The sequence below is a fragment of the Pristiophorus japonicus genome, chromosome 11 (genome assembly GCF_044704955.1).
Source record: "Pristiophorus japonicus isolate sPriJap1 chromosome 11, sPriJap1.hap1, whole genome shotgun sequence".
In the NCBI taxonomy this organism is placed as follows: Eukaryota; Metazoa; Chordata; class Chondrichthyes; family Pristiophoridae; genus Pristiophorus; species Pristiophorus japonicus.
The window spans coordinates 377,336-391,249 of NC_091987.1; the positions used below are offsets into that span (position 1 = coordinate 377,336).

Below are 13,914 nucleotides of genomic sequence, written 5' to 3' on the forward strand. Positions count from 1 at the left end.
CCCACAAAACTCTACGCGCTTCCTCGCTGGACGGATCCGGAGAGAACAGAGCCCCGTAATATTCACGGACCCTGTTGTTGACGCCCTCCGGATCCGAGACGAGAGAGCCGTCGTCGGCCAGCAGCGTCAAGAGCTGCTTACGGACACTCTGCCTTTTTTCCAGCGAGTAGAAGAAGGGGGAGCCGCGGTCCAGATCCCGCAGGAACCGGATCCGCGACCTCACGAACGCGCCTCGGGACCCGACGAGCTGCAGGTCCTTCAGCGCGGCCTTCTTCGCTTCGTACACCGTCCGCAGGGCCGGGTCCTGGACGACTTGACCGAGACGGGCTTCCAGGTCGAGCACCTCTTTTTCTAGGCGCCCGACTCTGGCCGCCCGCCTCTTGGTCGACCCCCTCGCGTACTCTTGACAGAAGACGCGGACGTGAGCCTTGCCCACGTCCCACCATAGCCTCAAGGAGGGGAAGCCCCCCTGCTTCCTTCTCCAGTCGGACCAGAATCGACGGAACGAGTCCTGGAACCGCACGTCCTCCAGCAGCCGGTTGTTAAAGTGCCAGTACGCGGACCCCGTCCTCGCGCGGAGCGAAGCGAGCTCCGCCCACACCAGGTGGTGGTCCGAACACGGCACCGGCCGCATGGAGGCCGCCGGGACGCAGGAAACGTACGCCCGAGACACGTAAAGGCGGTCGACTCTAGACCATCCAACTCCAGGCCTCACCCAAGTAAAGGCGCTGGAGTCGGGGTGGAGATTTCGCCAGACGTCCACCAAGTCGAAGGACCCGACCAGGTCCCTCAACTTCTCCATCGCCGTCATGCACTGCGGGGCACCGGAGCGGTCCCTCGCCTCGAGGGTGCAGTTAAAATCCCCCCCGAGGACAATGCAGTCGCCGACGTCGACGGAGCCAAGAAGAGCGGACACCTCTTCAAAGAAGCGCGTTTGCTGCGGGCCGGGATGAGGGGCGTACACGTTCACGAGATGGAGCGGCACGTCCCCCAGGCGAACCGTTACGTGCAGCAAGCGGCCTGGCACGGGCTCCTCGACCCCCAAGATCTCCGGCTGAAAATGCGGGCCCAGCAAGATGGCCACCCCACTAGAAATGGCGGTGAGGTGGCTCATGCGGACCTCTCCTTGCCATTCCAGGAGCCACGTGGCTTCGTCTCCCGGAACGGTGTGGGTTTCTTGCAGGAAGCACACCGCATATTTCCCCTCCCGCAGGAGCGAAAAATTGTCAAATCTACGGCGTGCCCCTCTGCCGCCGTTGATGTTGAGGCTGGCTATGGTTATCTTCATGACAAAAGCATAGTGCAACCTCTACCTTAACCTATTGTGGGGGAGGGAGCGGAGTCTTTTGTTGAACTCCGCTCCCTCCGCAGCCCAGCGAGGAGTCCCTCGAGCTCGCGCAGCTCAAGGTGCTGCTCCTTTGTCAAGGGCCCGCCCGCGGCCAAGGTTTTAACGGCGGCGCGGACGGACCCCTTGATCAGCTCCGGCTCGGACCATTTTTCCAGGGCCAGTCGGGCTTGGTCGCGGCGACCCCGGCTCTGGGCCAAAAAGTCCCGGAGTTCCTTTGCAGGAACGAGGAGGGCCTCAGCGGCGGCCGCGAGCAGATCCACCGCCTCCCTGGCGGTGGTCTCTAGGTCTTCACCCGCGTCCCCCACCGAGTCCCCGTCCTCCTCCGGGAGGTGGCCGCCAGCAGCCGGCCCATCGACCGCACAAGGTACGGCAAATGAACCGGCCGCTCCAACCGGCCCTGGCACTGCCCCGATCCCACCCCCAGGATCGTCGGCAGAGGAGTCCCCACTGGGCTCTTTTAAAAATGGTGCCGGGTCGGGAAATGACAGCGGAAGGGGTTCCCCCTCCGCCCCAGGAACCGGAGAACAAGGAGAGACCCGGCCATAGGAAATCCCCAGGCCCTCCAAGTGCTCCAGCTCCAAAGTAAGGGGCGAGGGTGGGTGTTCCTCCCCCTCCCCGCTGCCACCCCCCGGCCCAGCATCTACAGTTTCATTAAAATCAACAAATTGTTTTTCTGCCGGGTCGACCGACTCCCGGGGGAAGTTGGGTAATAGCTGGGCGGGCTCAGGTTCGGCCTTTTCGGCCTCGCCCGCCTCAGTCCCCGGGACGCCCGGCCCGGCGGCTACGCATTCCTCCGCAGTCCCCACGCCCCCCACGACAGGCAGATCTTCCACTCCATCCCCGGGAGGCAGAGGCTGGGCAGCCTCAACTGTCTCACCCTCCCCGGGGAAAGACTCCTCGCGCCTGCAGCGCAATTTGGGGGCGCTGGTGGGGGACGCGGGACACGCGGCGGGCACCGACTCCTCCGCGGAGGGATGTTGTTCCCCCTCCGCCTCATTGGGGCGGTGCCTCTTTTTGTTCCTGGGGGCGCGCGGAGTCAGGGAGACCTCCATGTCTGCCGAGGCCTCCCGCTCCGCCCCCCCCTTTTCCTTTTCTTGCCCGCGCCCGGGCCCCTCTGTGGTGTTGTTCAAGGGCTCGGGCACGGGCTCGGGGCACCCCGCGCTCGCCGGTGACGGGGTTGGGCTGAGCGCGGTGGTCAAATTATCCGGCGCACTGAGGGGACCCGCCTCTTGATGTTTTGTCTTCTTCCGCGCCTTCTTTCCGGTCGGACGCTCTCCCTCCCCCCCGCCGGAGGCCCTGAAAACAAAGGCCTCCGACGATGCCCGCGCACCCATGGCTCCCGGCACGCGGACGCAACTAGGGGGAGGGGTGGCGGCGGCGCCAGCCTTGGCCGCCTTCGGTGGTTTGGCGGCCTTGGAGGCGGGGCAGTTCTTGCGAACGTGCCCCACCTCCCTGCAGGCATGGCACCGCACGCCGTCCGACGTCCAGAAGACGCGGTAGGCAGTCCCCTCGTGCACCACATTAAAATGACCTTCCGTCGTCTCCTCCCGCGCCAGCCGGACAAAGAGCTGGCGGCGGAAGGAGAACACGTGGCGCAGGCTGCTCTCCCTGAGGCCGAGCGGTATGGGGTTGATCCCTGACCTTACCTCCCCCAGTTGTTGTAGGTGAGGGAGGAGGAGCTCAGCGGAAACAAAGGGCGGGACGTTTGAAACGATGACCCTCTGCGCGGTGGCCTCGAGAGGGTCCACCGGCAGGAACGTCCCGCCCACCGTGAGCCCCTTTTCAAGGGCCAGGGACACCGCCCGCTCCGACCCCAGGAAGAACACGGCCTTCCCAGACATCTTGGAGGCTGCGACAATGGCCGAGGGGCCGACTACCCCAGCCATCGCCCGCACGCACTCCTCAATGCTCATTGTGGGGTGAGTGTAGCTCTTGACCCCGTGTTTCCTGGTTATAAGTCTGAATGGTGGCAGGGCAGCGGGTGGCGCAGGAGGTGCCGTGGATGTGGACACCGCCTGCGCATACGTCCTTGCTGGCCCTGCCACCGGCGTGGATGGGGTCGCCATCACGGGGTCCCTTTAAGGGCTACACCCACCCCAAAGTCACAGGCCTTAAAGGTCTTAATTGGCCTCTTATGTTAACTGAGCAGAGGAGCCCTTAACGAGGCACCTCTCCCCTAGTTGGTAATTGGGGAGAGGCCTTGCTCCCTCTGCTCAGTTGTCTTAATTGGTTTTTTTTTGCAAATTTGGAAGGAAGAGGCCTCAGAGAGAGAGGGGAGAAACAGAGTAGCAGAGAAAGAGAGAGGGGGGTGGGAAGGGGGGGGGGCTGCGAGGGCAGGTCTCTCCTCGCAGCTGTGGGTGGGTGCACTCCCCAGATGGCAAAATACAAAAGTCTTTGGGGTGGTCTTCAGGTGGGGGGAGAAGATGTCTTCACCTGGGGTAGCTGGAGCCACCAGGCACACAATCCTTAACGATCTTTAATAGGATGATCAAGAAATACAACAATCTTCAGCCTGGTAGCTCCAGCTATCCCAGGCTAGGCAAATGTGGGGGGTGGGGGGGGTTCCAATTGTGGGGGGGGCCTAGTTGTAAGCACGGCCCCCACGCACACTTCCACACACACACACACCCCCCGCGATGTTCCGGCCCTCAGTGGTCTTCTTTCCTCCCCCCACCGATACAACAAAGTCTTTTTGGGGAAATGCACCCACACCCACCTGTAGAATGTTGGGTCTCCCTCCTTCCACACTGGTTTGTTGTTGGTTTTTCCCCCTCTCTCCAACTCCTTGCAGAATGGTAAAGTTGTTCAAAGTTTTCTGTTTTTTCCTCCTCTCCCTCTGGGTAAAGTTGTAGGTGAAGCCCCTTCCTTCCTTCTCTTCCTGGGCTGGTCTCAGGGCTCTACAGGCAGGAGCTCAAGTTGCTTGCAGCTTCCCTCACTGCTCACAGTTCCTACTGAGCAGGACACGCCTCCACAGCTCTCCAATTGGTCCTTGTGCTTGAATGACAGAAGGATAGTTTGCAGGTGAAGCAGGCAATCAGGAAGGTGAATGGAATGTTGGCTTTCATTGCGAGAGGGATGGACTACAAAAGCAGGGAGGTCCTGCTGCAACTGTATAGGGTATTGGTGAGGCCACACCTGGAGTACTGCGTGCAGTTTTGGTCACCTTACTTAAGGAAGGATATACTAGCTTTGGAGGGGGTACAGAGACGATTCATTAGGCTGATTCTGGAGATGAGGGGGTTACCTTATGATGATAGATTGAGTAGACTGGGTCTTTACTCGTTGGAGTTCAGAAAGATGAGGGGTGATCTTATAGAAACATTTAAAATAATGAAAGGGATAGACAAGATAGAGGCAGAGAGGTTGTTTCCACTGGTCGGGGAGACTAGAACTAGGGGGCACAGCCTCAAAATACGGGGGAGCCAATTTAAAACCGAGTTGAGAAGGAATTTCTTCTCCCAGAGGGTTGTGAATCTGTGGAATTCTCTGCCCAAGGAAGCAGTTGAGGCTAGCTCATTGAATGTATTCAAATCACAGATAGATAGATTTTTAACCAATAAGGGAATTAAGGGTTACGGGGAGCGGGCGGGTAAGTGGAGCTGAGTCCACGGCCAGATCAGCCGTGATCTTGTTGAATGGCGGAGCAGGCTCGAGGGGCTAGATGGCCTGCTCCTGTTCCTAATTCTTATGTTCAAACCAAAAGCTTGTGATGAAAGGTCATGGACCTGAAACATTAACTTTCACACCACAGGTGCTACCTGGGCCTGCTGGGTGTTTCCAGCCTTTTCTGTTTTTAAGATCAGGTTTCCAGTAGCCACGGTATTATGCTTTTGTTTGAACTTCTTTCCCCCCCCCCATTTGTCAGCCATGACTCAGTGGGTAGCACTCCCACCTCGGAGTCAGAAGTCCCCCGCCAGAGACCGAGGGAGTGCAGCATTGTCGGAGGGGCTGTTTTTTTGGATGAGACGTTAAGCCGAGGCTCCGTCTGGTCCCTCGGGCGGATGTAAAAGATCCCGTGGCAGTGTATTGAAGAAGAGCGGGGGGAGTTCTCCCCGGTGTCCTGGGGCCAATATTTATCCCTCAATCAACATCACTAAACAGACTATCTGCTCATTGTCACAGCGCTGTGTGGGAGCTTGCTGTGCGCAGGTTGCCGCGTTTCCCACAGTACAACAGTGACCACACTACAAGAGTACTTCATTGGCTGTAAGGCGCTTTGGGACGTCCCGGTGGCCGTGAAAGGCGCTATAGAAATGCAATAATTTCATTCCCAGCTGGACGGACAGGACTACATTTCCCATCATCCTTCAGCGCCCCAAAGGCGGCCGAAGTTAGTGGCGCGGGCCCAGAGGGCGGCCACGGCGCAGCGCAATCTCAGGCCGCGGCCGCCTGTCCAATGTAAACAAAGCCGCCGGTCACAGGGCGGCGGAGGGGCAGAATAAAGCCGAGCGGCCTGACGGGAGCTGCAGCCCGGGCGGCGGGGAACCACTGCAGCAAGAGGGGCATGGCGGGAGCTGTAGTCCAATCGGCGGCGGGGGGGGAAAGACTACAACTCCCGGCAGGCAGCGGGGCCGAGCGGGCCGTCAGACCATGGAGCCGAGCGGCATGACGGGAGCTGTAGTCCAATCGGCGGCGGGGGGGGAAAGACTACAACTCCCGGCAGGCAGCGGGGCCGAGAGGGCCGTCAGACCATGGAGCCGAGCGGCATGACGGGAGCTGTAGTCCAAGCGAAGAGAGGAAGGAGGAGGGGGGGATGAGGGAGCAGAAAGACTACAAGTCCCGGCAGGCGGCTGGGCGAGGGAGGCTTCCGCTCCTGCGCAGTGGGGCGGGAGCGGACTGGAACCTGGAGTCAGGATCCGCGAGACTCGAAGCTGCCGACGGGAGAAAGGAGCGGGGGGCAAAACCCGGCGCGGCCCCGGCCCCGGCCCCGGCCCCGGAGGGAGGTAGGTGCAGCACCGGGGGAGGCGGGGGAGGGCAGCTCGGGCTCGGCTCAGCCCCCCTCAGGAGGCTGCAGTGGGCCCGGGCCGGGCCGGGCCGCCAGTGCGGGGAGGTGGCCGTGCCCGGGATGCAGGCTTTCCATTCCGGCCCGGCCCGGCCGCCATTCCGCCTGTTCTTTGTTACAATGCGGCCAGGCGATCGCTCTTAAAACCCGGCGGAAAATGGCGCGCCGGCACGGCCCGGACCGTGCAACCATAACACCAACATCCAGAGCAGCTCCCGCTCCGCATCCAGAGCAGCTCCCGCTCCACATCCAGAGCAACACCAACAATCCGCTCCGCATCCAGAGCAGCTCCCGCAATCCGGCTCCGCATCCAGAGCAGCTCCCGCAATCCGGCTCCGCATCCAGAGCAGCTCCCGCTCCACATCCAGAGCAGCTCCCGCAATCCGGCTCCACATCCAGAGCAGCTCCCGCAATCCGGCTCCGCATCCAGAGCAGCTCCCGCTCCGCATCCAGAGCAGCTCCCGCAATCCGGCTCCACATCCAGAGCAGCTCCCGCAATCCGGCTCCGCATCCAGAGCAGCTCCCGCTCCGCATCCAGAGCAGCTCCCGCAATCCGGCTCCACATCCAGAGCAGCTCCCGCAATCCGGCTCCGCATCCAGAGCAGCTCCCGCTCCGCATCCAGAGCAGCTCCCGCTCCGCATCCAGAGCAGCTCCCGCAATCCGGCTCCACATCCAGAGCAGCTCCCGCTCCGCATCCAGAGCAGCTCCCGCTCCGCATCCAGAGCAGCTCCCGCAATCCGGCTCCGCATCCAGAGCAGCTCCCGCTCCACATCCAGAGCAACTCCCGCTCCACATCCAGAGTAACACCAACAATCCGCTCCACATCCAGAGCAGCTCCCGCAATCCGGCTCCGCATCCAGAGCAGCTCCCGCAATCCGGCTCCGCATCCAGAGCAGCTCCCGCAATCCGGCTCCGCATCCAGAGCAGCTCCCGCTCCACATCCAGAGCAACTCCCGCTCCACATCCAGAGCAACACCAACAATCCGGCTCCACATCCAGAGCAGCTCCCGCAATCCGGCTCCGCATCCAGAGCAGCTCCCGCAATCCGGCTCCGCATCCACAGCAGCTCCCGCTCCACATCCAGAGCAACTCCCGCTCAACATCCAGAGCAACACCAACAATCCGCTCCGCATCCAGAGCAGCTCCCGCAATCCGGCTCCGCATCCAGATCAGCTCCCGCAATCCGGCTCCGCATCCAGAGCAGCTCCCGCAATCCGGCTCCGCATCCACAGCAGCTCCCGCTCCACATCCAGAGCAACTCCCGCTCAACATCCAGAGCAACACCAACAATCCGGCTCCACATCCAGAGCAGCTCCCGCAATCCGGCTCCACATCCAGAGCAGCTCCCGCAATCCGGCTCCGCATCCAGAGCAGCTCCCGCAATCCGGCTCCGCATCCAGAGCAGCTCCCGCAATCCGGCTCCGCATCCACAGCAGCTCCCGCAATCCGGCTCCGCATCCAGAGCAGCTCCCGCTCCACATCCAGAGCAACTCCCGCTCCACATCCAGAGCAACACCAACAATCCGGCTCCACATCCAGAGCAGCTCCCGCAATCCAGCTCCGCATCCAGAGCAGCTCCCGCTCCACATCCAGAGCAGCTCCCGCAATCCGGCTCCACATCCAGAGCAGCTCCCGCAATCCGGCTCCACATCCAGAGCAGCTCCCGCAATCCGGCTCCGCATCCAGAGCAACTCCCGCAATCCGGCTCCACATCCAGAGCAGCTCCCGCAATCCGGCTCCGCATCCAGAGCAGCTCCCGCAATCCGGCTCCGCATCCGGAGCAGCTCCTGCTCCACATCCAGAGCAACTCCCGCAATCCGGCTCCACATCCAGAGCAGCTCCCGCAATCCGGCTCCGCATCCAGAGCAGCTCCCGCTCCACATCCAGAGCAACACCAACAATCCGCTCCACATCCAGAGCAGCTCCCGCAATCCGGCTCCACATCCAGAGCAACTCCCGCAATCCGGCTCCACATCCAGAGCAACGCCAACAATCCGCTCCACATCCAGAGCAACTCCCGCAATCCGGCTCCACATCCAGAGCAGCTCCCGCAATCCGGCTCCACATCCAGAGCAACTCCCGCAATCCGGCTCCGCATCCAGAGCAGCTCCCGCAATCCGGCTCCGCATCCAGAGCAGCTCCCGCAATCCGGCTCCGCATCCAGAGCAGCTCCTGCTCCACATCCAGAGCAACACCAACAATCCGCTCCACATCCAGAGCAACACCAACAATCCGGCTCCACATCCAGAGCAGCTCCCGCAATCCGCTCCACATCCAGAGCAGCTCCCGCAATCCGCTCCACATCCAGAGCAGCTCCCGCAATCCGCTCCACATCCAGAGCAACACCAACAATCCGCTCCACATCCAGAGCAGCTCCCGCAATCCGGCTCCACATCTAGAGCAACGCTAACAATCCGCTCCACATCCAGAGCAACACCAACAATCCGGCTCCACACCCAGAGCAACTCCCGCAATCCGGCTCCGCATCCAGAGCAACTCCCGCAATCCGGCTCCACATCCAGAGCAACTCCCGCAATCCGGCTCCACATCCAGAGCAGCTCCCGCTCCACATCCAGAGCAACACCAACAATCCGGCTCCACATCCAGAGCAACTCCCGCAACCTGGCTCCACATCCAGAGCAGCTCCCGTAATCCGCTCCACATCCAGAGCAACTCCCACTCCACATCCAGAGCAACGGCAACAATCCGGCTCCGCATCCAGAGCAGCTCCCGCAATCCGGATCCGCATCCAGCGCAACTCCCGCAATCCGGCTCCACATCCAGAGCAGCTCCCGCAATCCGGCTCCGCATCCAGAGCAGCTCTCGCTCCACATCCAGAGCAACTCCCGCAATCCGGCTCCACATCCAGAGCAGCTCCCGCAATCCGGCTCCACATCCAGAGCAGCTCCCGCTCCACATCCAGAGCAACACCAACAATCCGCTCCACATCCAGAGCAGCTCCCGCAATCCGGCTCCACATCCAGAGCAACTCCCGCAATCCGGCTCCACATCCAGAGCAACGCCAACAATCCGCTCCACATCCAGAGCAACTCCCGCAATCCGGCTCCACATCCAGAGCAGCTCCCCGCAATCCGGCTCCACATCCAGAGCAACTCCCGCAATCCGGCTCCGCATCCAGAGCAGCTCCCGCAATCCGACTCCGCATCCAGAGCAGCTCCCGCAATCCGGCTCCGCATCCAGAGCAGCTCCTGCTCCACATCCAGAGCAACACCAACAATCCGCTCCACATCCAGAGCAGCTCCCGCAATCCGGCTCCACATCCAGTGCAACACCAACAATCCACTCCACATCCAGAGCAACACCAACAATCCCGCTCCACATCCAGAGCAGCTCCCGCAATCCGGCTCCACATCCAGAGCAACACCAACAATCCGCTCCACATCCAGAGCAGCTCCCGCAATCCGGCTCCACATCCAGAGCAACTCCCGCAATCCGGCTCCACATCCAGAGCAACGCTAACAATACGCTTCACATCCAGAGCAACACCAACAATCCGCTCCACATCCAGAGCAGCTCCCGCAATCCGGCTCCACATCCAGAGCAGCTCCCGCAATCCGGCTCCACATCCAGAGCAACTCCCGCAATCCGGCTCCACATCCAGAGCAGCTCCCGCTCCACATCCAGAGCAACACCCGCAATCCGGCTCCACATCCAGAGCAACTCGCGCAATCTGGCTCCACATCCAGAGCAGCTCCCTTATTCCGCTCCACATCCAGAGCAACACCAACAATCCGATCCACATCCAGAGCAACTCCCACTCCACATCCAGAGCAACGGCAACAATCCGGCTCCACATCCAGAGCAACACCAACAATCCACTCAACATCCCGAGCAGCTCCCGCAATCCGGCTCCACATCCAGAGCAACTCCCGCTCCACATCCAGAGCAACACCAACAATCTGCTCCACATCCAGAGCAGCTCCCGCAATCCGGCTCCACATCCAGAGCAGCTCCCGCAATCCGGCTCCACATCCAGAGCAACACCAACAATCCACTCGACATCCAGTGCAACTCCCGCAATCCGGCTCCACATCCAGAGCAGCTCCCGTAATCCACTCCACATCCAGAGCAACACCAACAATCCGGCTCCACATCCAGAGCAACACCAAAAATCTGCTCCACATCCAGAGCAACTCCCGCAATCCGGCTCCACATCCAGAGCAACACCAACAATCCGGCTCCACATCCAGAGCAACACCAACAATCCGGCTCCACATCCATAGCAACACCAACCACACATCCAGAGGAACACCAACACTCCGGCTCCACATCCAGAGCAACACCAACCACACATCCAGAGCAACACCAACAATCCGGCTCCACATCCAGAGAAACACCAACAATCCGCTCCACATCCCGCTCCACATCCAGAGCAACTCCCACAATCCACTCCACATCCAGAGCAACTCCCGCAACCCACTCCACATCCAGAGCAACACAATCCGCTCCACATTCAGAGCAGCTCCCGCAATCCGGCTCCACATCCAGAGCAACACCAACAATCCGGCTCCACATCCAGAGCAACACCAACCACACATCCAGAGCAACACCAACAATCCGGCTCCACATCCAGAGCAACACCAACGATCCGCTCCACATCCAGAGCAGCTCCCGCAATCCGGCTCCACATCCAGAGCAGCTCCCGCAATCCGCCTCCACATCCAGAGCAGCTCCCGCAATCCAGCTCCACATCCAGAGCAACACCAACAATCTGGCTCCACATCCAGAGCAGCTCCCGCAATCCGCTCCACATCCAGTGCAGCTCCCACAATCCGCTCCACATCCAGAGCAACACCAACAATCCGCTCCACATCCAGAGCAACACCAACAATCCGCTCCACATCCAGAGCAGCTCCCGCAATCCGCTTCACATCCAGAGCAGCTCCTGCAATCCGGCTTCACATCCAGAGCAGCTCCCGCAATCCGGCTCCACATCCAGAGCAACACCAACAATCCGGCACCACATCCAGAGCAACATCAACAATCCGCTCCACATCCAGAGCAGCTCTCGCTCCTGCAATCCGCTCCACATCCAGAGCAGCTCCTTCAACTCCCCCTCTCTCCAGCAGCAAGAATAGACAGTGCTTGATAATCTCAGCATTAATATATATATCATCATAGAAAATAGGTGCAGGAGTAGGCCATTCGGCTCGTCGAGCCTGCACCACCATTCAATAAGATCATGGCTGATCATTCCCTCAGTACCCCTTTCCTGCTTTCTCTCCATACCCCTTGATCACTTTAGCCGTAAGGGCCATATCTAACTCCCTCTTGAATATATCCAATGAACCGGCATCAACAACTCTCTGCAGCAGGGAATTCCACAGGTTAACAACTCTCTGAGTGAAGAAGTTTCTCCTCATCTCAGTCCTAAATGGCCTACCCCTTATCCTTAGACTGTGTCCCCTGGTTCTGGAACTCCCCAGCAACGGGAACATTATTCCTGCATCTAACCTGTCCAGTCCCGTCAGAATCTTATATGTTTCTATGAGATCCCCTCTCATCCTTCTAAACTCCAGTGAATAAAGGCCCAGTCGATCCAGTCTCTCCTCTATGTCAGTCCTACCATCCCAGGAATCAGTCTGGTGAACCTTTGCTGCACTCCCTCAATAGCAAGAACGTCCTTCCTCAGATTAGGAGACCAAAACTGAACACAATATTCCAGGTGAGGCCTCACCAAGGCCCTGTACAACTGCAGTAAGACCTCCCCGCTCCTATACTCAAAACCCCTAGCTATGAAGGCCAACATACCATTTACCTTCTTCATCGCCTGCTGTACCTGCATGCCAATTTTCAATGACTGATGTACCATGACACCCAGGTCTCATTGCACCTCCCCTTTTCCTAATCTGCCGCCATTCAGATAATATTCTGCCTTCGTGTTTTTGCCCCCAAAGTGGATAACCTCACATTTATCCACATTATACTGCATCTGCCATGCATTTGCCCACTCACCTAACCTGTCCAAGTCACCCTGCAGCCTCTTAGCATCCTCCTCACAGCTCACACCGCCACCCAGCTTAGTGTCATCTGCAAACTTGGAGATATTACACTCAATTCCTTCATCCAAATCATTAATGTATATTGGAATTACCTGGGGTCCCAGTACTGAGCCCTGCGGCACCCCACTAGTCACTGCCTGCCATTCTGAAAAGGACCGGTTTATCCCGACTCTCTGCTTCCTTTCTGCCAACCAGTTCTCTATCCACGTCAGTACATTACCCCCAATACCATGTGCTTTAATTTTGCACACCAATCTCTTATGTGGGACCTTATCAAAAGCCTTTTGAAAGTCCAAATACACCACATCCACTGGTTCTCCCTTCTCCACTCTGCTAGTTACATCCTCAAAAAATTCCAGAAGATTGGTCAAGCATGATTTCCCTTTCATAAATCCATGCTGACTTGGACCGATCCTGTCACTGCTTTCCAAATGTGCTGCTATTTCATCTTTAATAATTGATTCCAACATTTTCCCCACGACTGATGTCAGGCTAACTGGTCAATAATTACCCGTTTTCTCTCCCTCCCTTTTTTAAAAATGGTGTTACATTAGCTTAACTCCAGTTAATAGAAAGTGATCCAGAGTCGATAGACTGTTGGAAAATGATCCCCAATGCATCCACTATATCTAGGGCCACTTCCTTAAGTACTCTGGGATGCAGACTATCGGGCCCCGGAGATTTATCGGCCTTCAGTCCCATCAATTTCCTTAAACAATTTCCCGCCTAATAAGGATTTCCTTCAGTTCCTCCTCTCTAGACCCTCAGTCCCCTAGTATTTCCGGAAGGTTATTTGTGTCTTCCTTCATGAAGACAGAACCAAAGTATTTGTTCAACTGGTCTGTCATTTCTTTGTTCCCCATTATAAATTCACCTGAATCTGACTGCAAGGGACCGACGTGTGTCTTCACTAATCTTTTTCACTTCACATATCTATAGAAGCTTTTGCAGTCAATTTTTATGTTCCCGGCTAGCTTCCTCTCATTCTCTATTTTCCCCCTCCTAATTAAACCCTTTGTCTGCCTCTGCTGAATTCTACATTTCTCCCAGTCCTCAGGTTTGCTGCTTTTTCTGGCCAATTTATAAGCCTCATCCTTGGATTTAAACTATCCTTAATTTCTCTTGTTAGCCACAGTTGAGGCATGTTCCCCGTTTTATTTTTACTCCAGACAGGGATGTACAATTGTTGAAGTTCATCCATGTGATATTTAAATGTTTACCATTGCCTATCTATCGCCAACCCTTTAAGTATCATTTGCCAGTCTATTCTAGCCAATTCACGCCTCATACCATCGAAGTTACCTTTCCTTAAGTTCAGGACCCTAGTCTCTGAATTAACTGTGTCACTCTCCAGCTTAATAAAGAATTCTACCATATTATGGTCACTCTTCCCCAAGGGGCCTCGCACAACAAGATTGCTAATTAGTCCCTTCTCATTACACATCACCCAGTCTAGGATGGCCAGCCCTCTAATTGGTTCCTCGACATATTGGTCTAGAAAACCATCCCTAATACACACCAGGAAATCCTCCTCCACCGT

At 58.0% G+C, this 13,914-nt stretch overlaps 1 protein-coding gene across 4 annotated transcripts in view; it reads left to right on the plus strand.

The window, feature by feature from the left end:
* Positions 1-6,159: 6,159 nt before the first annotated feature.
* prdm15 (PR domain containing 15) overlaps positions 6,160-13,914 on the plus strand; it is a 134,337-nt gene continuing 126,582 nt past the window's right edge. For all 4 annotated transcript variants that reach the window (XM_070893197.1, XM_070893198.1, XM_070893199.1 and 1 more), the window contains exon 1: positions 6,160-6,291. The gene's annotated coding sequence lies outside the window, so the exon portion shown is untranslated. The remainder of the gene's footprint in view (positions 6,292-13,914) is intronic.